The sequence below is a fragment of the Pleurodeles waltl genome, chromosome 12 (assembly GCF_031143425.1).
Source record: "Pleurodeles waltl isolate 20211129_DDA chromosome 12, aPleWal1.hap1.20221129, whole genome shotgun sequence".
NCBI classification, from domain to species: Eukaryota; Metazoa; Chordata; class Amphibia; order Caudata; family Salamandridae; genus Pleurodeles; species Pleurodeles waltl.
In genome coordinates, this window is record NC_090451.1 from 120,447,046 (window position 1) to 120,473,238 (window position 26,193).

A 26,193-nucleotide genomic window follows, 5' to 3' on the forward strand; every position below is an offset into this window, starting at 1 on the left:
ACACATCCTTAATAAGAACCAACTTAGCAAAGTCTCAGTAGTGCATGATTCAAAAAAGCAAGAACTCAGCAATTTGTCTATTTGCGTCAGATTTTAGTGAACACCTTAACCAACCTCAGATTAGCATCAGCATGTTGGGCTTCATGCAAAACAATTTAGCAAACACAAATTTGGAAAACATCTAACTATGGCCTCTATCAAAGAGCAGTTGGTACCGAGAAAGAAAAGGCCAGCCGACAATTACAATTTTCATCAGATAGTTACCCATCCAACGGATCAGCAAACAGCGTCAGTCTTTGTCCTCAGGCCATCAGTCGTTTTCACCATCAGCAAAGAAAGGACAGGGCAAAGCCTCTGTATTGCATAGCTGAGGAACAAGAACTCCCCTCATATAGAGGAGATATGAGTATCAGGTAAGGAATAAGTAAAGGGTGGTTTAGAGTATCAGGACGAACAAACGGCAAAGTCTCAAAGGAAATGGCCTAAATGGCTCAGTAGAATGGCAAAGAATGGGTTGGAGTGGAATGTCCAATAAATAGCTGATTTCTGCTCAGGTCATATGGTTAAATCAAAACTGTCTAATTTACTCCTAATTCCTCGTTGGATAATAATTTCTGCATCGTTATCTCTGTCCAATAATTATTCACGCATTTCACCAGAATTTTCCACAAACCATAGTTCACATGTCGTTGATTGGCCCATGTTATTGACGTCTTCATCGGTTGGAATGTCAGGTAAGAAAAGTTACACTTTAAGCACCAGTCAGTAGTTCCATTGTTTTCTCCTACTCCAGGCAACCTTGCACCTGTTACGAATTACACTGTTGCATTCAGCAAGAATGTCTCCTTGAGCAAGTCGGGTCCCATGAGAAAGAATTTACTACAGCTACACACATCTCTAGCTTCTGGAAAAGTACAGTTTCGTGTCCTTCAGGAAAACTGCACATTGCACGTTAGAAAAACACAGTTTAATATGAGACCAGCCACGTAGGCCCAGACCCTCGCTAAACTAAGGCCTAGTGCTTAATGTACAAACTCCTAATACATAACTCCAATTTTGATATGTTAATACAAGTTCAAAACATCAGTACATAATTAATTCAGCATTAATAACTTTCATTAGCCTTCGTATACATTGATAGCCACTCCCCGTGGGCACATTTTAAACGTGTGCATTATTTCTACATTAACACATTTTCTATGCAGTTTCATTACACAATATATTGCAAACTTTTACGTCCCCCGACTTAACAACCCTCCGCCTGAGGAAAGAATTTGTGATTCATGCACAGAACCCGGCCGGCGCTGTTTACAGTAATGCCTAAGCACAGTGCTCACCTGAGCGGTGTTTCCAAACCGAGGCATTGTACTGTCGGAAATACCATGGGATACGTAATTTAACTTTCACATAAAATAGGGTTAAACCAGATATACCACATATTAAAAAGTAAACACTCAATAATAAACCGACAAGGGTGAGACTCGAACCCACGCATGCAGAGCACAATAGATTAGCAGTCCATCGCCTTAACCACTCGGCCACCTTGTCGTGTAAAGGTCAGTTTTCAGGAGGAAAAAATATAGTAGCCGAAATGTGTTCTATGAGGTGATAGTTGTCCACACATAATAAAGAGCATATATTTACAGATTGTTATGGCAACTTGTTGTCTTCAGCTTTGCTCTAAATGACCTTGTTGTCCTTCCCTACCTCAGCTTGAATTTATATGATATATGTAATGGAATCATGAAAATTACACATTCCAAACGTGTTCTATCCATATGTGATCTACTGTCACACTACCCTCAAATGAGCTAAGATTGCTTTATTTCAGTTGTACGTGGATTTAAAGTGCAATTTCATACAAATATTTTACTGGTATGGTGCTTTCAAGTCTCTAGGTGTCATTCATTGTTGGGTTGCTTACATGTCAACATTAGGCAGCAAATAGTACACAAATAAGGAAAACTGCCTTCCCATTTAATGTGCATTGTTCTGCAAAACGTTTTAAGTAGAAGAAAGTAAAACTTAGTTTATAAAACCGCCTAAACTGGGAGTATTGCCGCTACAGCTTTGACACTTCAGTTTAAAAACGTACGAGCATCAACAAGAAATATTTTTGCGCTAAATAAATTGCTGTCCGACTGCTCACGTAACGCATAAAACTGAGGCAGTCGTAATTACACCACATTGAAGTAATATCTTGGTGGTTTTCGTTGACGATGACTCAGCAGCAACAGATCAGATGACTTTTTATTAGTGATAGCGCATCACGGCCTTGATAAGTAAACTTACAAGGAGACACGCCTAGGTCGATGAACCTTTTTGACTACGTTCGGGGACTTCCCAGTACGAGATGTCTTTTGGCATCACAAATCAATGGATCAATATCTCAACAACAATCGCAATAACTAATCATCATGCTAATCAATAACCTTTAATGAGAGTCAATAAAGTGAACACACCATGACCTTTCAGTCATGAATAAAAACACCAATTTAGTTAAGTGTTAGGATACTTATTTCCCTATTGGTTACAATCTAAAGTCATTTCTGTTAATCTCATCGGCAATTCATCTGATTAGTAACTCTTCAGATTTGCAATTAGAAATGCAATTAATCAATGCATGGAGAATATTCACTCAGTATTAACACATCATTAATAAGAACCAACTTAGCAAAGTCTCAGTAGTGCATGATTCAAAAAAGCAAGAACTCAGTAATTTGTCTATTTGCGTCAGATTTTAGTGAACACCTTAACTAACCTCAAATTAGCATCAGCATGTTGGGCTTCATGCAAAACAATTTAGCAAACACAAATTTGGAAAACATCTAACTATGGCCTCTGTCAAAGAGCAGTTGGTACCGAGAAAGAAAAGGCAAGCCGACAATTACAATTTTCATCAGATAGTTACCCATCCAACGGATCAGCAAGCAGCGTAAGTCTTTGTCCTCAGGCCATCAGTCGTTTTCACCATCAGCAAAGATAGGACAGGGCAAAGCCTCTGTATTGCATAGCTGAGGAACAAGAACTCCCCTCATATAGAGGAGATATGAGTATCAGGTAAGGAATAAGTAAAGGGTGGTTTAGAGTATCAGGACGAACAAACGGCAAAGTCTCAAAGGAAATGGCCTAAATGGCTCAGTAGAATGGCAAAGAATGGGTTGGAGTAGAATGTACAATAAATAGCTGATTTCTGCTCAGGTCATATGGTTAAATCAAAACTGTCTAATTTACTCCTAATTCCTCGTTGGATAATAATTTGTGCATCGTTATCTCTGTCCAATAATTATTCACGCATTTCACCAGAATTTTCCACAAACCATAGTTCACATGTCGTTGATTGGCCCATGTTATTGACGTCTTCATCGGTTGGAATGTCAGGTAAGAAAAGTTACACTTTACGCACCAGTCAATAGTTCCATTGTTTTCTCCTACTCCAGGCAACCTTGCACCTGTTACGAATTACACTGTTGCATTCAGCAAGAATGTCTCCTTGAGCAAGTCGGGTCCCATGAGAAAGAATTTACTACAGCTACACACATCTCTAGCTTCTGGAAAAGTACAGTTTCGTGTCCTTCAGGAAAACAGCACATTGCACGTTAGAAAAACACAGTTTAATATGAGACCAGGCATGTAGGCCCAGACCCTCGCTAAACTAAGGCCTAGTGCTTAATGTACAAACTCCTAATACATAACTCCAATTTTGATATGTTAATACAAGTTCAAAACATCAGTACATAATTAATTCAGCATTAATAACTTTCATTAGTCTTCGTATACATTGGTAGCCACTCCCCGTGGGCACATTTTAAACGCGTGCATTATTTCTACATTAACACATTTTCTATGCAGTTTCATTACACAATATATTGCAAACTTCTACGTCCCCCAACTTAACAACCCTCCGCCTGAGGAAAGAATTTGTGATTCATGCACAGAACCCGGCCGGCGCTGTTTACAGTAATGCCTAAGCACAGTGCTCACCTGAGCGGTGTTTCCAAACCGAGGCATTGTACTGTCGGAAATACCATGGGATACGTAATTTAACTTTCACATAAAATAGGGTTAAACCAGACATACCGCATATTAAAAAGTAAACACACAATAATAAACCGACAAGGGTGGGATTCGAACCCACGCATGCAGAGCACAATGGACTAGCAGTCCATCGCCTTAACCACTCGGCCACCTTGTCGTGTAAAGGTCAGTTTTCAGGAGGAAAAAATATAGTAGCCGAAATGTGTTCTATGAGGTGATAGTTGTCCACACATAATAAAGAGCATATATTTACAGATTGTTATGGCAACTTGTTGCCTTCAGCTTTGCTCTAAATGACCTTGTTGTACTTCCCTACTTCAGCTTGAATTTATATGATATATGTAATGGAATCATGAAAATTACACATTCCAAACGTGTTCTATCCATATGTGATCTACTGTCACACTACCCTCAAATGAGCTAAGATTGCTTTATTTCAGTTGTACGTGGATTTAAAGTGCAATTTCATACAAATATTTTACTGGTATGGTGCTTTCGAGTCTCTAGGTGCCATTCATTGTTGGGGTGCTTACATGTCAACATTAGGCAGCAAATAGTACACAAATAAGGAAAACTGCCTTCCCATTTAATGTGCATTGTTCTGCAAAACGTTTTAAGCAGGAGAAAGTAAAACTTAGTTTATAAAACCGCCTAAACTGGGAGTATTGCCGCTACAGCTTTCACACTTCAGTTTAAAAACGTACGTGCATCAAAAAGAAATATTTTTGCGCTAAATAAATTGCTGTCCGACTGCTCACGTAACGCATAAAACTGAGGCAGTCGTAATTACACCAAATTGAAGTAATATCTTGGTGGTTTTCGTTGACGATGACTCAGCAGCAACAGATCAGATGACTTTTTATTAGTGATAGCGCATCACGGCCTTGATAAGTAAACTTACAAGGAGACACGCCTAGGTCGATGAACCTTTTGGACTACGTTCGGGGACTTCGCAGTACGAGATGTCTTTTGGCATCACAAATCAATGGATCAATATCTCAACAACAATCGCAATAACTAATCATCATGCTAATCAATAACCTTTAATGAGAGTCAATAAAGTGAACACACCATGACCTTTCAGTCATGAATAAAAACACCAATTTAGTTAAGTGTTAGGATACTTATTTCCCTATTGGTTACAATCTAAAGTCATTTCTGTTAATCTCATCGGCAATTCATCTCATTAGTAACTCTTCAGATTTGCAATTAGAAATACAATTAATCAATGCATGGAGAATATTCACTCAGTATTAACACATCATTGATAAGAACCAACTTAGCAAAGTCTCAGTAGTGCATGATTCAAAAAAGCAAGAACTCAGCAATTTGTCTATTTGCGTCAGATTTTAGTGAACACCTTAACCAACCTCAGATTAGCATCAGCATGTTGGGCTTCATGCAAAACAATTTAGCAAACACAAATTTGGAAAACATCTAACTATGGCCTCTATCAAAGAGCAGTTGGTACCGAGAAAGAAAAGGCCAGCCGACAATTACAATTTTCATCAGATAGTTACCCATCCAACGGATCAGCAAACAGCGTCAGTCTTTGTCCTCAGGCCATCAGTCGTTTTCACCATCAGCAAAGAAAGGACAGGGCAAAGCCTCTGTATTGCATAGCTGAGGAACAAGAACTCCCCTCATATAGAGGAGATATGAGTATCAGGTAAGGAATAAGTAAAGGGTGGTTTAGAGTATCAGGACGAACAAACGGCAAAGTCTCAAAGGAAATGGCCTAAATGGCTCAGTAGAATGGCAAAGAATGGGTTGGAGTGGAATGTCCAATAAATAGCTGATTTCTGCTCAGGTCATATGGTTAAATCAAAACTGTCTAATTTACTCCTAATTCCTCGTTGGATAATAATTTGTGCATCGTTATCTCTGTCCAATAATTATTCACGCATTTCACCAGAATTTTCCACAAACCATAGTTCACATGTCGTTGATTGGCCCATGTTATTGACGTCTTCATCGGTTGGAATGTCAGGTAAGAAAAGTTACACTTTACGCACCAGTCAGTAGTTCCATTGTTTTCTCCTACTCCAGGCAACCTTGCACCTGTTACGAATTACACTGTTGCATTCAGCAAGAATGTCTCCTTGAGCAAGTCGGGTCCCATGAGAAAGAATTTACTACAGCTACACACATCTCTAGCTTCTGGAAAAGTACAGTTTCGTGTCCTTCAGGAAAACAGCACATTGCACGTTAGAAAAACACAGTTTAATATGAGACCAGGCATGTAGGCCCAGACCCTCGCTAAACTAAGGCCTAGTGCTTAATGTACAAACTCCTAATACATAACTCCAATTTTGATATGTTAATACAAGTTCAAAACATCAGTACATAATTAATTCAGCATTAATAACTTTCATTAGTCTTCGTATACATTGGTAGCCACTCCCCGTGGGCACATTTTAAACGCGTGCATTATTTCTACATTAACACATTTTCTATGCAGTTTCATTACACAATATATTGCAAACTTTTACGTCCCCCAACTTAACAACCCTCCGCCTGAGGAAAGAATTTGTGATTCATGCACAGAACCCGGCCGGCGCTGTTTACAGTAATGCCTAAGCACAGTGCTCACCTGAGCGGTGTTTCCAAACCGAGGCATTGTACTGTCGGAAATACCATGGGATACGTAATTTAACTTTCACATAAAATAGGGTTAAACCAGACATACCACATATTAAAAAGTAAACACACAATATTAAACCGACAAGCGTGAGATTCGAACCCACGCATGCAGAGCACAATGGATTAGCAGTCCATTGCCTTAACCACTCGGCCACCTTGTCGTGTAAAGGTCAGTTTTCAGGAGGAAAAAATATAGTAGCCGAAATGTGTTCTATAAGGTGATAGTTGTCCACACATAATAAAGAGCATATATTTACAGATTGTTATGGCAACTTGTTGTCTTCAGCTTTGCTCTAAATGACCTTGTTGTCCTTCCCTACATCAGCTTGAACTTATATGATATATGTAATGGAATCATGAAAATGACACATTCCAAACGTGTTCTATCCATATGTGATCTACTGTCACACTACCCTCAAATGAGCTAAGATTGCTTTATTTCAGTTGTACGTGGATTTAAAGTGCAATTTCATACAAATATTTTACTGGTATCGTGCTTTCGAGTCTCTAGGTGCCATTCATTGTTGGGGTGCTTACATGTCAACATTAGGCAGCAAATAGTACACAAATAAGGAAAACTGCCTTCCCATTCAATGTGCATTGTTCTGCAAAACGTTTTAAGTAGGAGAAAGTAAAACTTAGTTTATAAAACCGCCTAAACTGGGAGTATTGCCGCTACAGCTTTGACACTTCAGTTTAAAAACGTACGTGCATCAACAAGAAATATTTTTGCGCTAAATAAATTGCTGTCCGACTGCTCACGTAACGCATAAAACTGAGGCAGTCGTAATTACACCACATTGAAGTAATATCTTGGTGGTTTTCGTTGACGATGACTCAGCAGCAACAGATCAGATGACTTTTTATTAGTGATAGCGCATCACAGCCTTGATAAGTAAACTTACAAGGAGACACGCCTAGGTCGATGAACCTTTTGGACTACGTTCGGGGAGTTCCCAGTACGAGATGTCTTTTGGCATCACAAATCAATGGATCAATATCTCAACAACAATCGCAATAACTAATCATCATACTAATCAATAACCTTTAATGAGAGTCAATAAAGTGAACACACCATGACCTTTCAGTCATGAATAAAAACACCAATTTAGTTAAGTGTTAGGATACTTATTTCCCTATTAGTTACAATCTAAAGTCATTTCTGTTAATCTCATCGGCAATTCATCTCATTAGTAACTCTTCAGATTTGCAATTAGAAATGCAATTAATCAATGCATGGAGAATATTCACTCAGTATTAACACATCATTAATAAGAACCAACTTAGCAAAGTCTCAGTAGTGCATGATTCAAAAAAGCAAGAACTCAGTAATTTGTCTATTTGCGTCAGATTTTAGTGAACACCTTAACTAACCTCAAATTAGCATCAGCATGTTGGGCTTCATGCAAAACAATTTAGCAAACACAAATTTGGAAAACATCTAACTATGGCCTCTATCAAAGAGCAGTTGGTACCGAGAAAGAAAAGGCAAGCCGACAATTACAATTTTCATCAGATAGTTACCCATCCAACGGATCAGCAAACAGCGTCAGTCTTTGTCCTCAGGGCATCAGTTGTTTTCACCATCAGCAAAGATAGGACAGGGCAAAGCCTCTGTATTGCATAGCTGAGGAACAAGAACTCCCCTCATATAGAGGAGATATGAGTATCAGGTAAGGAATAAGTAAAGGGTGGTTTAGAGTATCAGGACGAACAAACGGCAAAGTCTCAAAGGAAATGGCCTAAATGGCTCAGTAGAATGGCAAAGAATGGGTTGGAGTGGAATGTCCAATAAATAGCTGATTTCTGCTCAGGTCATATGGTTAAATCAAAATGGTCTAATTTACTCCTAATTCCTCGTTGGATAATAATTTGTGCATCGTTATCTCTGTCCAATAATTATTCACGCATTTCACCAGAATTTTCCACAAACCATAGTTCACATGTCGTTGATTGGCCCATGTTATTGACGTCTTCATCGGTTGAAATGTCAGGTAAGAAAAGTTACACTTTACGCACCAGTCAGTAGTTCCATTGTTTTCTCCTACTCCAGGCAACCTTGCACCTGTTACGAATTACACTGTTGCATTCAGCAAGAATGTCTCCTTGAGCAAGTCGGGTCCCATGAGAAAGAATTTACTACAGCTACACACATCTCTAGCTTCTGGAAAAGTACAGTTTCGTGTCCTTCAGGAAAACAGCACATTGCACGTTAGAAAAACACAGTTTAATATGAGACCAGGCATGTAGGCCCAGACCCTCGCTAAACTAAGGCCTAGTGCTTAATGTACAAACTCCTAATACATAACTCCAATTTTGATATGTTAATACAAGTTCAAAACATCAGTACATAATTAATTCAGCATTAATAACTTTCATTAGTCTTCGTATACATTGGTAGCCACTCCCCGTGGGCACATTTTAAACGCGTGCATTATTTCTACATTAACACATTTTCTATGCAGTTTCATTACACAATATATTGCAAACTTCTACGTCCCCCAACTTAACAACCCTCCGCCTGAGGAAAGAATTTGTGATTCATGCACAGAACCCGGCCGGCGCTGTTTACAGTAATGCCTAAGCACAGTGCTCACCTGAGCGGTGTTTCCAAACCGAGGCATTGTACTGTCGGAAATACCATGGGATACGTAATTTAACTTTCACATAAAATAGGGTTAAACCAGACATACCGCATATTAAAAAGTAAACACACAATAATAAACCGACAAGGGTGGGATTCGAACCCACGCATGCAGAGCACAATGGATTAGCAGTCCATCGCCTTAACCACTCGGCCACCTTGTCATGTAAAGGTCAGTTTTCAGGAGGAAAAAATATAGTAGCCGAAATGTGTTGTATGAGGTGATAGTTGTCCACACATAATAAACAGCATATATTTACAGATTGTTATGGCAACTCGTTGTCTTCAGCTTTGCTCTAAATGACCTTGTTGTCCTTCCCTACTTCAGCTTGAATTTATATGATATATGTGATGGAATCATGAAAATTACACATTCCAAACGTGTTCTATCCATATGTTATCAACTGTCACACTACCCTCAAATGAGCTAAGATTGCTTTATTTCAGTTGTACGTGGATTTAAAGTGCAATTTCATACACATATTTTACTGGTATGGTGCTTTTGAGTCTCTAGGTGTCATTCATTGTTGGGGTGCTTACATGTCAACATTAGGCAGCAAATAGTACACAAATAAGGAAAACTGCCTTCCCATTTAATGTGCATTGTTCTGCAAAACGTTTTAAGTAGGAGAAAGTAAAACTTAGTTTATAAAACCGCCTAAACTGGGAGTATTGCCGCTACAGCTTTGACACTTCAGTTTAAAAACGTACGTGCATCAACAAGAAATATTTTTGCGCTAAATAAATTGCTGTCCGACTGCTCACGTAACGCATAAAACTGAGGCAGTCGTAATTACACCACATTGAAGTAATATCTTGGTGGTTTTCGTTGACGATGACTCAGCAGCAACAGATCAGATGACTTTTTATTAGTGATAGCGCATCACGGCCTTGATAAGTAAACTTACAAGGAGACACGCCTAGGTCTATGAACCTTTTGGACTACGTTTGGGGACTTCCCAGTACGAGATGTCTTTTGGCATCACAAATCAATGGATCAATATCTCAACAACAATCGCAATAACTAATCATCATGCTAATCAATAACCTTTAATGAGAGTCAATAAAGTGAACACACCATGACCTTTCAGTCATGAATAAAAACACCAATTTAGTTAAGTGTTAGGATACTTATTTCCCTATTGGTTACAATCTAAAGTCATTTCTGTTAATCTCATCGGCAATTCATCTCATTAGTAACTCTTCAGATTTGCAATTAGAAATGCAATTAATCAATGCATGGAGAATATTCACTCAGTATTAACACATCATTAATAAGAACCAACTTAGCAAAGTCTCAGTAGTGCATGATTCAAAAAAGCAAGAACTCAGTAATTTGTCTATTTGCGTCAGATTTTAGTGAGCACCTTAACTAACCTCAAATTAGCATCAGCATGTTGGGCTTCATGCAAAACAATTTAGCAAACACAAATTTGGAAAACATCTAACTATGGCCTCTATCAAAGAGCAGTTGGTACCGAGAAAGAAAAGGCAAGCCGACCATTACAATTTTCATCAGATAGTTACCCATCCAACGGATCAGCAAACAGCGTCAGTCTTTGTCCTCAGGGCATCAGTCGTTTTCATCTTCAGCAAAGATAGGACAGGGCAAAGCCTCTGTATTGCATAGCTGAGGAACAAGAACTCCCCTCATATAGAGGAGATATGAGTATCAGGGAAGGAATAAGTAAAGGGTGGTTTAGAGTATCAGGACGAACAAACGGCAAAGTCTCAAAGGAAATGGCCTAAATGGCTCAGTAGAATGGCAAAGAATGGGTTGGAGTGGAATGTCCAATAAATAGCTGATTTCTGCTCAGTTCATATGGTTAAATCAAAATGGTCTAATTTACTCCTAATTCCTCGTTGGATAATAATTTGTGCATCGTTATCTCTGTCCAATAATTATTCACGCATTTCACGAGAATTTTCCACAAACCATAGTTCACATGTCGTTGATTGGCCCATGTTATTGACGTCTTCATCGGTTGGAATGTCAGGTAAGAAAAGTGACACTTTACGCACCAGTCAGTAGTTCCATTGTTTTCTCCTACTCCAGGCAACCTTGCACCAGTTATGAATTACACTGTTGCATTCAGCAAGAATGTCTCCTTGAGCAAGTCGGGTCCCATGAGAAAGAATTTACTAGAGCTACACACATCTCTAGCTTCTGGAAAAGTACAGTTTCGTGTCCTTCAGGAAAACAGCACATTGCACGTTAGAAAAACACAGTTTAATATGAGACCAGGCATGTAGGCCCAGACCCTCGCTAAACTAAGGCCTAGTGCTTACTGTACAAACTCCTAATACATAACTCCAATTTTGATATGTTAATACAAGTTCAAAACATCAGTACATAATTAATTCAGCATTAATAACTTTCATAAGTCTTCGTATACATTGGTAGCCACTCCCCGTGGGCACATTTTAAACGTGTGCATTATTTCTACATTAACACATTTTCTATGCAGTTTCATTACACAATATATTGCAAACTTCTACGTCCCCCAACTTAACAACCCTCCACCTGAGGAAAGAATTTGTGATTCATGCACAGAACCCGGCCGGCGCTGTTTACAGTAATGCCTAAGCACAGTGCTCAATTTAGCAAACACAAATTTGGAAAATATCTAACTATGGCCTCTATCAAAGAGCAGTTGGTACCGAGAAAGAAAAGGCAAGCCGACAATTACTATTTTCGTCAGATAGTTACCCATCCAACGGATCAGCAAACAGTGTCAGTCTTTGTCCTCAGGGCATCAGTCGTTTTCACCTTCAGCAAAGATAGGACAGGGCAAAGCCTCTGTATTGCATAGCTGAGGAACAAGAACTCCCCTCATATAGAGGAGATATGAGTATCAGGTAAGGAATAAGTAAAGGGTGGTTTAGAGTATCAGGACGAACAAACGGCAAAGTCTCAAAGGAAATGGCCTAAATGGCTCAGTAGAATGGCAAAGAATGGGTTGGAGTGGAATGTCCAATAAATAGCTGATTTCTGCTCAGGTCATATGGTTAAATCAAAACTGTCTAATTTACTCCTAATTCCTCGTTGGATAATAATTTCTGCATCGTTATCTCTGTCCAATAATTATTCACGCATTTCACCAGAATTTTCCACAAACCATAGTTCACATGTCGTTGATTGGCCCATGTTATTGACGTCTTCATCGGTTGGAATGTCAGGTAAGAAAAGTTACACTTTACGCACCAGTCAGTAGTTCCATTGTTTTCTCCTACTCCAGGCAACCTTGCACCTGTTACGAATTACACTGTTGCATTCAGCAAGAATGTCTCCTTGAGCAAGTCGGGTCCCATGAGAAATAATTTACTACAGCTACACACATCTCTAGCTTCTGGAAAAGTACAGTTTCGTGTCCTTCAGGAAAACAGCACATTGCACGTTAGAAAAACACAGTTTAATATGAGACCAGGCATGTAGGCCCAGACCCTCGCTAAACTAAGGCCTAGTGCTTAATGTACAAACTCCTAATACATAACTCCAATTTTGATATGTTAATACAAGTTCAAAACATCAGTACATAATTAATTCAGCATTAATAACTTTCATTAGTCTTCGTATACATTGGTAGCCACTCCCCGTGGGCACATTTTAAACGCGTGCATTATTTCTACATTAACACATTTTCTATGCAGTTTCATTACACAATATATTGCAAACTTTTACGTCCCCCAACTTAACAACCCTCCGCCTGAGGAAAGAATTTGTGATTCATGCACAGAACCCGGCCGGCGCTGTTTACAGTAATGCCTAAGCACAGTGCTCACCTGAGCGGTGTTTCCAAACCGAGGCATTGTACTGTCGGAAATACCATGGGATACGTAATTTAACTTTCACATAAAATAGGGTTAAACCAGACATACCGCATATTAAAAAGTAAACACACAATAATAAACCGACAAGGGTGAGATTCGAACCCACGCATGCAGAGCACAATGGATTAGCAGTCCATCGCCTTAACCACTCGGCCACCTTGTCATGTAAAGGTAAGTTTTCAGGAGGAAAAAATATAGTAGCCGAAATGTGTTCTATGAGGTGATAGTTGTCCACACATAATAAAGAGCATATATTTACAGATTGTTATGGCAACTTGTTGTCTTCAGCTTTGCTCTAAATGACCTTGTTGTCCTTCCCTACCTCAGCTTGAATTTATATGATATATGTAATGGAATCATGAAAATTACACATTCCAAACGTGTTCTATCCATATGTGATCTACTGTCACACTACCCTCAAATGAGCTAAGATTGCTTTATTTCAGTTGTACGTGGATTTAAAGTGCAATTTCATACAAATATTTTACTGGTATGGTGCATTCGAGTCTCTAGGTGTCATTCATTGTTGGGGTGCTTACATGTCAACATTAGGCAGCAAATAGTACACAAATAAGGAAAACTGCCTTCCCATTTAATGTGCATTGTTCTGCAAAACGTTTTAAGTAGGAGAAAGTAAAACTTAGTTTATAAAACCGACTAAACTGGGAGCATTGCCGCTACAGCTTTGACACTTCAGTTTAAAAACGTACGTGCATCAACAAGAAATATTTTTGCGCTAAATAAATTGCTGTCCGACTGCTCACGTAACGCATAAAACTGAGGCAGTCGTAATTACACCACATTGAAGTAATATCTTGGTGGTTTTCGTTGACGATGACTCAGCAGCAACAGATCAGATTACTTTTTATTAGTGATAGCGCATCACAGCCTTGATAAGTAAACTTACAAGGAGACACGCCTAGGTCGATGAACCTTTTGGACTACATTCGGGGACTTCCCAGTACGAGATGTCTTTTGGCATCACAAATCAATGGATCAATATCTCAACAACAATCGCAATAACTAATCATCATGCTAATCAATAACCTTTAATGAGAGTCAATAAAGTGAACACACCATGACCTTTCAGTCATGAATAAAAACACCAATTTAGTTAAGTGTTAGGATACTTATTTCCCTATTGGTTACAATCTAAAGTCATTTCTGTTAATCTCATCGGCAATTCATCTCATTAGTAACTCTTCAGATTTGCAATTAGAAATGCAATTAATCAATGCATGGAGAATATTCACTCAGTATTAACACATCATTAATAAGAACCAACTTAGCAAAGTCTCAGTAGTGCATGATTCAAAAAAGCAAGAACTCAGCAATTTGTCTATTTGCGTCAGATTTTAGTGAACACCTTAACCAACCTCAAATTAGAATCAGCATGTTGGGCTTCATGCAAAACAATTTAGCAAACACAAATTTGGAAAACATCTAACTATGGCCTCTATCAAAGAGCAGTTGGTACCGAGAAAGAAAAGGCAAGCCGACAATTACAATTTTCATCAGATAGTTACCCATCCAACGGATCAGCAAACAGCGTCAGTCTTTGTCCTCAGGGCATCAGTCGTTTTCACCATCAGCAAAGATAGGACAGGGCAAAGCCTCTGTATTGCATAGCTGAGGAACAAGAACTCCCCTCATATAGAGGAGATATGAGTATCAGGTAAGGAATAAGTAAAGGGTGGTTTAGAGTATCAGGACGAACAAACGGCAAAGTCTCAAAGGAAATGGCCTAAATGGCTCAGTAGAATGGCAAAGAATGGGTTGGAGTGGAATGTCCAATAAATAGCTGATTTCTGCTCAGGTCATATGGTTAAATCAAAACTGTCTAATTTACTCCTAATTCCTCGTTGGATAATAATTTTTGCATCGTTATCTCTGTCCAATAATTATTCACGCATTTCACCAGAATTTTCCACAAACCATAGTTCACATGTCGTTGATTGGCCCATGTTATTGACGTCTTCATCGGTTGGAATGTCAGGTAAGAAAAGTTACACTTTACGCACCAGTCAGTAGTTCCATTGTTTTCTCCTACTCCAGGCAACCTGGCACCTGTTACGAATTACACTGTTGCATTCAGCAAGAATGTCTCCTTGAGCAAGTCGGGTCCCATGAGAAAGAATTTACTACAGCTACACACATCTCTAGCTTCTGGAAAAGTACAGTTTCGTGTCCTTCAGGAAAACAGCACATTGCACGTTAGAAAAACACAGTTTAATATGAGACCCGGCATGTAGGCCCAGACCCTCGCTAAACTAAGGCCTAGTGCTTAATGTACAAACTCCTAATACATAACTCCAATTTTGATATGTTAATACAAGTTCAAAACATCAGTACATAATTAATTCAGCATTAATAACTTTCATTAGTCTTCGTATACATTGGTAGCCACTCCCCGTGGGCACATTTCAAACGCGTGCATTATTTCTACATTAACACATTTTCTATGCAGTTTCATTACACAATATATTGCAAACTTCTACGTCCCCCAACTTAACAACCCTCCGCCTGAGGAAAGAATTTGTGATTCATGCACAGAACCCGGCCGGCGCTGTTTACAGTAATGCCTAAGCACAGTGCTCACCTGAGCGGTGTTTCCAAACCGAGGCATTGTACTGTCGGAAATACCATGGGATACGTAATTTAACTTTCACATAAAATAGGGTTAAACCAGACATACCGCATATTAAAAAGTAAACACACAATAATAAACCGACAAGGGAGGGATTCGAACCCACGCATGCAGAGCACAATGGATTAGCAGTCCATCGCCTTAACCACTCGGCCACCTTGTCGTGTAAAGGTCAGTTTTCAGGAGGAAAAAATATAGTAGCCGAAATGTGTTCTATGAGGTGATAGCTGTCCACACATAATAAAGAGCATATATTTACAGATTGTTATGGCAACTTGTTGTCTTCAGCTTTGCTCTAAATGACCTTGTTGTCCTTCCCTACTTCAGCTTGAATTTATATAATATATGTAATGGAATCATGAAAATTACACATTCCAAACGTGTTCTATCCATATGTGATCTACTGTCACACTACCCTCAAATGAGCTAAGATTGCTTTATTTCAGTTGTACGTGGATTTAAAGTGCAATTTCATACAAATATTTTACTGGTATCGTGCTTTCGAGTCTCTAGGTGCCATTCATTGTTGGGGTGCTTACATGTCAACATTAGGCAGCAAATAGTACACAAATAAGGAAAACTGCCTTCCCATTCAATGTGCATTGTTCTGCAAAACGTTTTAAGTAGGAGAAAGTAAAACTTAGTTTATAAAACCGCCTAAACTGGGAGTATTGCCGCTACAGCTTTGACACTTCAGTTTAAAAACGTACGTGCATCAACAAGAAATATTTTTGCGCTAAATAAATTGCTGTCCGACTGCTCACGTAACGCATAAAACTGAGGCAGTCGTAATTACACCACATTGAAGTAATATCTTGGTGGTTTTCGTTGACGATGACTCAGCAGCAACAGATCAGATGACTTTTTATTAGTGATAGCGCATCACAGCCTTGATAAGTAAACTTACAAGGAGACACGCCTAGGTCGATGAACCTTTTGGACTACGTTCGGGGAGTTCCCAGTACGAGATGTCTTTTGGCATCACAAATCAATGGATCAATATCTCAACAACAATCGCAATAACTAATCATCATACTAATCAATAACCTTTAATGAGAGTCAATAAAGTGAACACACCATGACCTTTCAGTCATGAATAAAAACACCAATTTAGTTAAGTGTTAGGATACTTATTTCCCTATTAGTTACAATCTAAAGTCATTTCTGTTAATCTCATCGGCAATTCATCTCATTAGTAACTCTTCAGATTTGCAATTAGAAATGCAATTAATCAATGCATGGAGAATATTCACTCAGTATTAACACATCATTAATAAGAACCAACTTAGCAAAGTCTCAGTAGTGCATGATTCAAAAAAGCAAGAACTCAGTAATTTGTCTATTTGCGTCAGATTTTAGTGAACACCTTAACTAACCTCAAATTAGCATTAGCATGTTGGGCTTCATGCAAAACAATTTAGCAAACACAAATTTGGAAAACATCTAACTATGGCCTCTATCAAAGAGCAGTTGGTACCGAGAAAGAAAAGGCAAGCCGACAATTACAATTTTCATCAGATAGTTACCCATCCAACGGATCAGCAAACAGCGTCAGTCTTTGTCCTCAGGGCATCAGTTGTTTTCACCATCAGCAAAGATAGGACAGGGCAAAGCCTCTGTATTGCATAGCTGAGGAACAAGAACTCCCCTCATATAGAGGAGATATGAGTATCAGGTAAGGAATAAGTAAAGGGTGGTTTAGAGTATCAGGACGAACAAACGGCAAAGTCTCAAAGGAAATGGCCTAAATGGCTCAGTAGAATGGCAAAGAATGGGTTGGAGTGGAATGTCCAATAAATAGCTGATTTCTGCTCAGGTCATATGGTTAAATCAAAATGGTCTAATTTACTCCTAATTCCTCGTTGGATAATAATTTGTGCATCGTTATCTCTGTCCAATAATTATTCACGCATTTCACCAGAATTTTCCACAAACCATAGTTCACATGTCGTTGATTGGCCCATGTTATTGACGTCTTCATCGGTTGAAATGTCAGGTAAGAAAAGTTACACTTTACGCACCAGTCAGTAGTTCCATTGTTTTCTCCTACTCCAGGCAACCTTGCACCTGTTACGAATTACACTGTTGCATTCAGCAAGAATGTCTCCTTGAGCAAGTCGGGTCCCATGAGAAAGAATTTACTACAGCTACACACATCTCTAGCTTCTGGAAAAGTACAGTTTCGTGTCCTTCAGGAAAACAGCACATTGCACGTTAGAAAAACACAGTTTAATATGAGACCAGGCATGTAGGCCCAGACCCTCGCTAAACTAAGGCCTAGTGCTTAATGTACAAACTCCTAATACATAACTCCAATTTTGATATGTTAATACAAGTTCAAAACATCAGTACATAATTAATTCAGCATTAATAACTTTCATTAGTCTTCGTATACATTGGTAGCCACTCCCCGTGGGCACATTTTAAACGCGTGCATTATTTCTACATTAACACATTTTCTATGCAGTTTCATTACACAATATATTGCAAACTTCTACGTCCCCCAACTTAACAACCCTCCGCCTGAGGAAAGAATTTGTGATTCATGCACAGAACCCGGCCGGCGCTGTTTACAGTAATGCCTAAGCACAGTGCTCACCTGAGCGGTGTTTCCAAACCGAGGCATTGTACTGTCGGAAATACCATGGGATACGTAATTTAACTTTCACATAAAATAGGGTTAAACCAGACATACCGCATATTAAAAAGTAAACACACAATAATAAACCGACAAGGGTGGGATTCGAACCCACGCATGCAGAGCACAATGGATTAGCAGTCCATCGCCTTAACCACTCAGCCACCTTGTCGTGTAAAGGTCAGTTTTCAGGAGGAAAAAATATAGTAGCCGAAATGTGTTCTATGAGGTGATAGTTGTCCACACATAATAAAGAGCATATATTTACAGATTGTTATGACAACTTGTTGTCTTCAGCTTTGCTCTAAATGACCTTGTTGTCCTTCCCTACTTCAGCTTGAATTTATATGATATATGTGATGGAATCATGAAAATTACACATTCCAAACGTGTTCTATCCATATGTTATCAACTGTCACACTACCCTCAAATGAGCTAAGATTGCTTTATTTCAGTTGTACGTGGATTTAAAGTGCAATTTCATACACATATTTTACTGGTATGGTGCTTTTGAGTCTCTAGGTGTCATTCATTGTTGGGGTGCTTACATGTCAACATTAGGCAGCAAATAGTACACAAATAAGGAAAACTGCCTTCCCATTTAATGTGCATTGTTCTGCAAAACGTTTTAAGTAGGAGAAAGTAAAACTTAGTTTATAAAACCGCCTAAACTGGGAGTATTGCCGCTACAGCTTTGACACTTCAGTTTAAAAACGTACGTGCATCAACAAGAAATATTTTTGCGCTAAATAAATTGCTGTCCGACTGCTCACGTAACGCATAAAACTGAGGCAGTCGTAATTACACCACATTGAAGTAATATCTTGGTGGTTTTCGTTGACGATGACTCAGCAGCAACAGATCAGATGACTTTTTATTAGTGATAGCGCATCACGGCCTTGATAAGTAAACTTACAAGGAGACACGCCTAGGTCTATGAACCTTTTGGACTACGTTTGGGGACTTCCCAGTACGAGATGTCTTTTGGCATCACAAATCAATGGATCAATATCTCAACAACAATCGCAATAACTAATCATCATGCTAATCAATAACCTTTAATGAGAGTCAATAAAGTGAACACACCATGACCTTTCAGTCATGAATAAAAACACCAATTTAGTTAAGTGTTAGGATACTTATTTCCCTATTGGTTACAATCTAAAGTCATTTCTGTTAATCTCATCGGCAATTCATCTCATTAGTAACTCTTCAGATTTGCAATTAGAAATGCAATTAATCAATGCATGGAGAATATTCACTCAGTATTAACACATCATTAATAAGAACCAACTTAGCAAAGTCTCAGTAGTGCATGATTCAAAAAAGCAAGAACTCAGTAATTTGTCTATTTGCGTCAGATTTTAGTGAGCACCTTAACTAACCTCAAATTAGCATCAGCATGTTGGGCTTCATGCAAAACAATTTAGCAAACACAAATTTGGAAAACATCTAACTATGGCCTCTATCAAAGAGCAGTTGGTACCGAGAAAGAAAAGGCAAGCCGACCATTACAATTTTCATCAGATAGTTACCCATCCAACGGATCAGCAAACAGCGTCAGTCTTTGTCCTCAGGGCATCAGTCGTTTTCATCTTCAGCAAAGATAGGACAGGGCAAAGCCTCTGTATTGCAGAGCTGAGGAACAAGAACTCCCCTCATATAGAGGAGATATGAGTATCAGGGAAGGAATAAGTAAAGGGTGGTTTAGAGTATCAGGACGAACAAACGGCAAAGTCTCAAAGGAAATGGCCTAAATGGCTCAGTAGAATGGCAAAGAATGGGTTGGAGTGGAATGTCCAATAAATAGCTGATTTCTGCTCAGTTCATATGGTTAAATCAAAATGGTCTAATTTACTCCTAATTCCTCGTTGGATAATAATTTGTGCATCGTTATCTCTGTCCAATAATTATTCACGCATTTCACGAGAATTTTCCACAAACCATAGTTCACATGTCGTTGATTGGCCCATGTTATTGACGTCTTCATCGGTTGGAATGTCAGGTAAGAAAAGTGACACTTTACGCACCAGTCAGTAGTTCCATTGTTTTCTCCTACTCCAGGCAACCTTGCACCAGTTATGAATTACACTGTTGCATTCAGCAAGAATGTCTCCTTGAGCAAGTCGGGTCCCATGAGAAAGAATTTACTAGAGCTACACACATCTCTAGCTTCTGGAAAAGTACAGTTTCGTGTCCTTCAGGAAAACAGCACATTGCACGTTAGAAAAACACAGTTTAATATGAGACCAGGCATGTAGGCCCAGACCCTCGCTAAACTAAGGCCTAGTGCTTACTGTACAAACTCCTAATACATAACTCCAATTTTGATATGTTAATACAAGTTCAAAACATCAGTACATAATTAATTCAGCATTAATAACTTTCATAAGTCTTCGTATACATTGGTAGCCACTCCCCGTGGGCACATTTTAAACGTGTGCATTATTTCTACATTAACACATTTTCTATGCAGTTTCATTACACAATATATTGCAAACTTCTACGTCCCCCAACTTAACAACCCTCCACCTGAGGAAAGAATTTGTGATTCATGCACAGAACCCGGCCGGCGCTGTTTACAGTAATGCCTAAGCACAGTGCTCAATTTAGCAAACACAAATTTGGAAAATATCTAACTATGGCCTCTATCAAAGAGCAGTTGGTACCGAGAAAGAAAAGGCAAGCCGACAATTACTATTTTCGTCAGATAGTTACCCATCCAACGGATCAGCAAACAGTGTCAGTCTTTGTCCTCAGGGCATCAGTCGTTTTCACCTTCAGCAAAGATAGGACAGGGCAAAGCCTCTGTATTGCATAGCTGAGGAACAAGAACTCCCCTCATATAGAGGAGATATGAGTATCAGGTAAGGAATAAGTAAAGGGTGGTTTAGAGTATCAGGACGAACAAACGGCAAAGTCTCAAAGGAAATGGCCTAAATGGCTCAGTAGAATGGCAAAGAATGGGTTGGAGTGGAATGTCCAATAAATAGCTGATTTCTGCTCAGTTCATATGGTTAAATCAAAATGGTCTAATTTACTCCTAATTCCTCGTTGGATAATAATTTGTTCATCGTTATCTCTGTCCAATAATTATTCACGCATTTCACGAGAATTTTCCACAAACCATAGTTCACATGTCGTTGATTGGCCCATGTTATTGACGTCTTCATCGGTTGGAATGTCAGGTAAGAAAAGTTACACTTTACGCACCAGTCAGTAGTTCCATTGTTTTCTCCTACTCCAGGCAACCTTGCACCTGTTACGAATTACACTGTTGCATTCAGCAAGAATGTCTCCTTGAGCAAGTCGGGTCCCATGAGAAAGAATTTACTAGAGCTACACACATCTCTAGCTTCTGGAAAAGTACAGTTTAGTGTCCTTCAGGAAAACAGCACATTGCACGTTAGAAAAAGACAGTTTAATATGAGACCAGGCATGTAGGCCCAGACCCTCGCTAAACTAAGGCCTAGTGCTTAATGTACAAACTCCTAATACATAACTCCAATTTTGATATGTTAATACAAGTTCAAAACATCAGTACATAATTAATTCAGCATTAATAACTTTCATTAGTCTTCGTATACATTGGTAGCCACTCCCCGTGGGCACATTTTAAACGCGTGCATTATTTCTACATTAACACATTTTCTATGCAGTTTCATTACACAATTGTTGGAAAATGGGTTATTGGTAGGGCAGGTAGGTACCTACACCTAGCAACAAGCCACTAACCTCCACATAGGTACAGTTAGGTCTCAGTAAATTAATCCCAGCTCTACCCTTGGTAGCTTGGCATCGAGCGTCAAGGCTTAACTTAGGAGACAAAGTGTAAAGCATTCAAATATCACAAAACAGTAATTAAATAAAACACAGGAAACAGTTTAAAAATCCAAAACCAATTTATAAAAATAGCTTATATTTTTATCTTTAAAATGACACAAAAACGATTAAAATCGGTTCAGGGGAACCGGAGATATGAATTTTTAAAGTATTATTATTTTCTAGCGCTTAGAAACAAAAAGCGCCAATCGGGTCATCTGGTTGCACCAGGACCGGGGCAAAGTCAAACTTTCAGGCCGACCGCGATGGAGCCCTGCTCGGCTACAAGTCGCGGGAGGCCTCGGTTAAAAAGTTACCTTCTGACTTAGTCTCTTTTTTGATGTTTTTCTTCCCCGGGACGAACCTGCCAGTTGAATCCGACCTCCTGGAGCCCTTGTCCGGATACGCGAAGTCGGTTTCCTCGGAGGTGATTTTTACCTTCGGACTTAGTCGTTTTTTCGAGATGAAAATCCTTCGACCGGGGTAAACCTGGATCTTAATCCGACGTCCATGGAGCCCTTCTCGGATACGATGGCTGGGAGGTCCCGGTCAACTTTTTACGTTCGGACTTAGTCTCTTTTTTGGATGTTTTTCTTTACCGGGACGAACCACGAAGTCAGGCCGGGTCGCGGTTGAGGCAAGCCGGCTATAATTTCCGCGTCGGGTCGGTCACTTTATGGAGCTTTTTTTCAAAAATTCTCCAATCTTTTCCAAACTTCTGGGGCTTCACCCAGATGTTCTTTTAAGGTTCTTTTGGGGTCCACAGCTCACCCCAAGGGTCCAGAAGTTCTGTGATGGTCCTTGGGGGTGCGGACTTCAACTCCCAAAATGCACCTGGCGCAAACTCCTTTTTGGCCACTGGACAGTGGTCAGCTGGTCGTTTTCTTCAGGAGTTGGTGCAGGGGACTCTGGTTTAGCAATTTTTCACCTGTAGCAAACAGGGAGTCCCTCCTTGAACCAGTTGAAGCCAGGCAAAGTCCTTCTTGTGGTGAAGCCCAAGTGTGCAGCTGGTGCAGTCCTTCTGAGTGCAGGGTCCAGGTGCAGGCCAGGGGTCCAGCAGGGCAGTCCTTCTTCTTCTTTAGTTCCTTTCTTGTTGAATTCTGGAGGGGATCTGAGGCGTGGGTGCAGGTCTGCCAGTTTTATCCTTGCTCCTGGGTGAAAAGCAGGGGGGGCCCTGGTTCTCCAATCAGGGACAGGGTCGTCCCCCTGTGATGACCACTTCCTGGGAAGTGTGGCAAAAATCCATCCCAGAAGGCAACAGTCTCCAAAAATCCAACATGGATGAATCTGATTTTTGGAGGTTACATCTGGCTGAGCCCACCCACTGGTGTGGCTAAAAATCATAAACACACCCCTCTCCTGCCCTCTCCTAATCTAATCAAGGGGGCACCTAGCTGTCTGGGGTTGCAGGATGTGGGGGTGTTGCTGGGTGCTGCAAATGTCCTTCTCTGCCTTTGAAGAGCAGTTTGGCAGCCCTCCCCCTTCCTGCCTCACCATCTGCTGAGGGGAGATTTTCTCTCCCCCAAGCACATTCCTTTGTGTGAAGCCAGGCCACTTCACACCTCATTAAAGTAGCCTGGCAGAAGCTGCTGCAGGCTGACCAATCAGAGCACAGCAGCAAAAACAATGCAGAGCTGAAATTGGCAACTTTTTAGGTAAAGTCTAAACTTTTTACCTGTACTAGTTATATTAAATCCAACAACTGGAAGTTGTGGGATTTATTATAACAATCAATTTGATACCAAATTCTTGGTATGTAACATTTAAGGAGACTTTAACATTTAAAATAAAGTCTGCCCATTCTAGCCTATGAAGGCCATTTACTTCAATGAGGAAAAAACGAATTTGGCTGTTTTTACCTCACCAGGGCTTATAAATCTATTTTTATAAAGTCCCTGCTTATAGTTACATGGCACCCAGCCCTAGGGGCACATAGGGCACACCTTAGGGGTGACTTATATGTAAAAATAAGGTAGTTTAAGACTTTGGAAGTACCTTTAATTCCAAAGTCGAATTTGCATATAACTTTAATTTAAAAGCAGCCAGCAAGGCAGGCTTGCTTTTAAAATGACACTGGGCACCCCAGCAATGCACCTAGGTGTGCACCACCTATGCTGTGGTCCCTAAACCTACATGCCCTACCATATACTAGGGACTTATAGGTAGTTTAACTTAGCCAATTATAATTAGCCTAATTTGCATATCCATTTTACACAGAGCACAGGCCCTGGGACTGGTTAGCAGTACCCAGGGCACCATCAGAGTCAGGAAAACACCAGCATAAAGTGGAAAATGGGGGCAAAAAGTTATGGGGCCTCTGCAATCAGCCCCAGTTTCTCACAACAATATATTGCAAACTTCTACGTCCCCCAACTTAACAACCCTCCGCCTGAGGAAAGAATTTGTGATTCATGCACAGAACCCGGCCGGCGCTGTTTACAGTAATGCCTAAGCACAGTGCTCACCTGAGCGGTGTTTCCAAACCGAGACATTGTACTGTCGGAAATACCATGGGATACGTAATTTAACTTTCACATAAAATAGGGTTAAACCAGACATACCGCATATTAAAAAGTAAACACACAATAATAAACCGACAAGGGTGGGATTCGAACCCACGCATGCAGAGCACAATGGATTAGCAGTCCATCGCCTTAACCACTCGGCCACCTTGTCATGTAAAGGTCAGTTTTCAGGAGGAAAAAATATAGTAGCCGAAATGTGTTCTATGAGGTGATAGTTGTCCACACATAATAAAGAGCATATATTTACAGATTGTTATGGCAACTTGTTGTCTTCAGCTTTGCTCTAAATGACCTTGTTGTCCTTCCCTACTTCAGCTTGAATTTATATGATATATGTAATGGAATCATGAAAATTACACATTCCAAACGTGTTCTATCCATATGTTATCAACTGTCACACTACCCTCAAATGAGCTAAGATTGCTTTATTTCAGTTGTACGTGGATTTAAAGTGCAATTTCATACACATATTTTACTGGTATGGTGCTTTTGAGTCTCTAGGTGTCATTCATTGTTGGGGTGCTTACATGTCAACATTAGGCAGCAAATAGTACACAAATAAGGAAAACTGCCTTCCCATTTAATGTGCATTGTTCGGCAAAACGTTTTAAGTAGGAGAAAGTAAAACTTAGTTTATAAAACCGCCTAAACTGGGAGTATTGCCGCTACAGCTTTGACACTTCAGTTTAAAAACGTACGTGCATCAACAAGAAATATTTTTGCGCTAAATAAATTGCTGTCCGACTGCTCACGTAACGCATAAAACTGAGGCAGTCGTAATTACACCACATTGAAGTAATATCTTGGTGGTTTTCGTTGACGATGACTCAGCAGCAACAGATCAGATGACTTTTTATTAGTGATAGCGCATCACGACCTTGATAAGTAAACTTACAAGGAGACACGTCTAGGTCGATGAACCTTTTGGACTACGTTCGGGGACTTCCCAGTACGAGATGTCTTTTGGCATCACAAATCAATGGATCAATATCTCAACAACAATCGCAATAACTAATCATCATGCTAATCAATAACCTTTAATGAGAGTCAATAAAGTGAACACACCATGACCTTTCAGTCATGAATAAAAACACCAATTTAGTTAAGTGTTAGGATACTTATTTCCCTATTGGTTACAATCTAAAGTAATTTCTGTTAATCTCATCGGCAATTCATCTCATTAGTAACTCTTCAGATTTGCAATTAGAAATGCAATTAATCAATGCATGGAGAATATTCACTCAGTATTAACACATCATTAATAAGAACCACCTTAGCAAAGTCTCAGTAGTGCATGATTCAAAAAAGCAAGAACTCAGTAATTTGTCTATTTGCGTCAGATTTTAGTGAACACCTTAACTAACCTCAAATTAGAATCAGCACGTAAGGCTTCATGCAAAACAAT

General features: G+C 39.6%; 8 non-coding genes across 8 annotated transcripts; all 8 read right to left on the minus strand.

Moving 5' to 3' along the window:
- Positions 1 to 1,466: 1,466 nt before the first annotated feature.
- TRNAS-GCU (transfer RNA serine (anticodon GCU)) lies at positions 1,467 to 1,548 on the minus strand. The gene has a single exon. It is a non-coding gene; the product is annotated as a tRNA-Ser (tRNA).
- A 2,565-nt stretch (positions 1,549 to 4,113) lies between these two features.
- On the minus strand, positions 4,114 to 4,195 carry TRNAS-GCU (transfer RNA serine (anticodon GCU)). The gene has a single exon. It is a non-coding gene; the product is annotated as a tRNA-Ser (tRNA).
- A 2,565-nt stretch (positions 4,196 to 6,760) lies between these two features.
- TRNAS-GCU (transfer RNA serine (anticodon GCU)) lies at positions 6,761 to 6,842 on the minus strand. Its single transcript has one exon. It is a non-coding gene; the product is annotated as a tRNA-Ser (tRNA).
- Positions 6,843 to 9,407: 2,565 nt separating this feature from the next.
- Positions 9,408 to 9,489, minus strand: TRNAS-GCU (transfer RNA serine (anticodon GCU)). The gene has a single exon. It is a non-coding gene; the product is annotated as a tRNA-Ser (tRNA).
- Positions 9,490 to 13,237: 3,748 nt separating this feature from the next.
- Positions 13,238 to 13,319, minus strand: TRNAS-GCU (transfer RNA serine (anticodon GCU)). Its single transcript has one exon. It is a non-coding gene; the product is annotated as a tRNA-Ser (tRNA).
- Positions 13,320 to 15,884: 2,565 nt separating this feature from the next.
- Positions 15,885 to 15,966, minus strand: TRNAS-GCU (transfer RNA serine (anticodon GCU)). The gene has a single exon. It is a non-coding gene; the product is annotated as a tRNA-Ser (tRNA).
- Positions 15,967 to 18,531: 2,565 nt separating this feature from the next.
- Positions 18,532 to 18,613, minus strand: TRNAS-GCU (transfer RNA serine (anticodon GCU)). Its single transcript has one exon. It is a non-coding gene; the product is annotated as a tRNA-Ser (tRNA).
- A 6,244-nt stretch (positions 18,614 to 24,857) lies between these two features.
- Positions 24,858 to 24,939, minus strand: TRNAS-GCU (transfer RNA serine (anticodon GCU)). The gene has a single exon. It is a non-coding gene; the product is annotated as a tRNA-Ser (tRNA).
- Positions 24,940 to 26,193: the final 1,254 nt, after the last annotated feature.